Raw genomic sequence first — 2,357 nt, forward strand, 5'->3', positions numbered from 1 at the left:
ATCATACCTCGCCTTTCTCAACATTTTCACTACAAAACCTGGAGAGGTCATTCAAACACGGTTCTTCTATTTCAGGATGCAGGTTCACACTGACCGCTCGCTGCCTCATCACTCTTCTCACTTGGTAAAGACAGTCTCGTGTAAGCTGAAACAACCAGATACATACTTATATTTACAGAAATACCCAATGGTTTCAAACCACCAAAGTGACATCTCCCTGCTTATCCTAGAGAATGATGCAATATGTGAACTATACAATCATGTTGTATCTATAAATAAATAGCATCATTCAATTATTCAAATACAGGTAATATCCTCATGATTAAGTTTTTGATATACGTGAACCTCACATCTACAGTTGGATAATAATGCAATTTCACAGCAAGAGTCATATATAAAAGTTTATTCAGTGTGTATCTACAACATGATAGAACGTGTAACGACATTTTTTTTACGAGATGCAACAAAATGTGTAAGTAATGCAATTCTACATCATCATACGATCTTGCAGACGACGCATAAAATTTCAGTTTGTATTGTAGAGCATTAAGTTGATATTACTGAGTAAACAAAGGCAAAATGTGACATTCAGTTTTCATGTTCGGCTGTTTTCAGGCATTTCAGAATAGATTAAGATAAAAGATGCTGAGCAAATACATATGTTTTAACCCTTTCCTTCTTACAGTGAAAATATTTAACCAAATTGCACGAAACGTACTAAAAAATATATAGTTTTGGCTTACAAAAATTCATAAATTAGTTTTCAGTAAGTTTTCTATTTCATGAAATTTCCAAACTTTCGTTGTGTTTATTTGTTGTTTTTTTTGTAGCCACATTGGGCCATATGCTGTGTCCACTGTGGGGAATCAAACCCTGAAATTTTGCATCATAATTCTGTAAACTTATCGCTGTCCCACCAGTAAACCTTCCACTGCAAGACACTCTTTTGAAATGTTATTAAAAATAGTTCATCTTAGAATTTTAATTTTTTATATTGTTAAATTTTACATACTCACTTAGTTTCAACTTCATCGATTTTCATTAACATATTATTAAGATTGTTTTAATTTAATTACAAGTTATTTTATTTATGTGCATTGTTTAAATATGATAAACTTAACAATAACATTTAACAAACAAGGATTTCACTCACATCTGAGTCACCAAAATATTTAGCCATCATTTCCATATTCTCTAGATTAAGTAAGACTGACCTGATATTTTGTCACTTACTTTTCTTCCATGACAAAACATCAGGTCAGTCTTACTTTTCTTCCAACTGACCTGATTTTTTGTCATGGAAGAAATGTAAGACTGACCTGATGTTTTTTCATGGAAGAAAAGTAAGACTGACCTGATGTTTTGTCATGGAAGAAAATTCATATTACTTTTAAACAAATACTTTATTAAAAACGTGATTTTTGGCAACAACAGACCTTCTAAACAAGTGTAAAGCACTACAAACCTTAAAATTTTCATCTGGATGGTAAGCATGCTGGTAGAGACAGTGCAAGATAAGTGGGCCTCGATCTGGATCCATCTTCTCAGGTTTGTCCCACCAATCTTGTTTTGCATTACACACTTCAATTGCTTCTTTCCTGCAACCCTTGTATAACCCAGGATCAAGCCTAAAAGATAACAGATTTCACATATAATTTTCCAAATGATTATTTAACTCAAAATGAAAGTTTTGTCACATCCTGTATGTACTTAAAGAACAATCTACTGTAATTTAACACCCTTCTTAAAACTATTTTATACCAGTAACTTGGTGCTGGATAGCAAGACAATCAACGATCCCCTCTTTGTATTACCTGGAATTTACACACACAACATTTTGTTTTTTGACTTATATTAATGATATAATCTCATCCATATTTAGTGCTCGCAGGATAGCAACTTCATTTTTTCTGGGGCACGTGCTCCATTTTTAAACCAGCAATGATTGTAGGTGATTAGAGGAACTATGATCTACAGATTGATAGATAAAAAGAGGTTTCTGAAGATGTATGTTTTAAAAATTGTTTTTTTTAACACACTTCACTGATAGTTGTTCATCCATGCTTTAGTCTTTTCAGCTGATAAACTTACTGTAAAGTTTGAGACTGTAGTGTTTGCAGCTGACAAACTTACTGGAAAGTTTGAGACCGTAGTGTTTTCAGCAAACTTACTGTAAAGTTTGAGACTGTAGTGTTTTCAGCTGACCAAACTTACTGAAAAGTTTGTGACTATAGTGTTTACAGCAAACTTACTGAAAGTTTGAGACTGTAGTGTTTTCAGCAAACTTACTGGAAAGTTTGAGACTGTAGTGTTTTCAGCAAACTTACTGGAAAGTTTGTGACTATAGTGTTTCAGCA

The 2,357-nt window shown here is 33.0% G+C and overlaps 1 long non-coding RNA gene across 1 annotated transcript; it reads right to left on the minus strand.

Annotated features, from left to right (window-relative positions):
- Positions 1-6: 6 nt before the first annotated feature.
- LOC106477520 lies at positions 7-1,653 on the minus strand. Its single transcript, XR_001292000.2, has 2 exons — positions 1,466-1,653; positions 7-145 (listed from the first exon to the last, which is right to left on the minus strand). It is a non-coding gene; the product is annotated as an uncharacterized LOC106477520 (long non-coding RNA).
- Between the last annotated feature and the right edge of the window lie 704 nt (positions 1,654-2,357).

Source organism: Limulus polyphemus, unplaced genomic scaffold (genome assembly GCF_000517525.1).
Source record: "Limulus polyphemus unplaced genomic scaffold, Limulus_polyphemus-2.1.2 Scaffold17183, whole genome shotgun sequence".
NCBI lineage: Eukaryota > Metazoa > Arthropoda > Merostomata > Xiphosura > Limulidae > Limulus > Limulus polyphemus.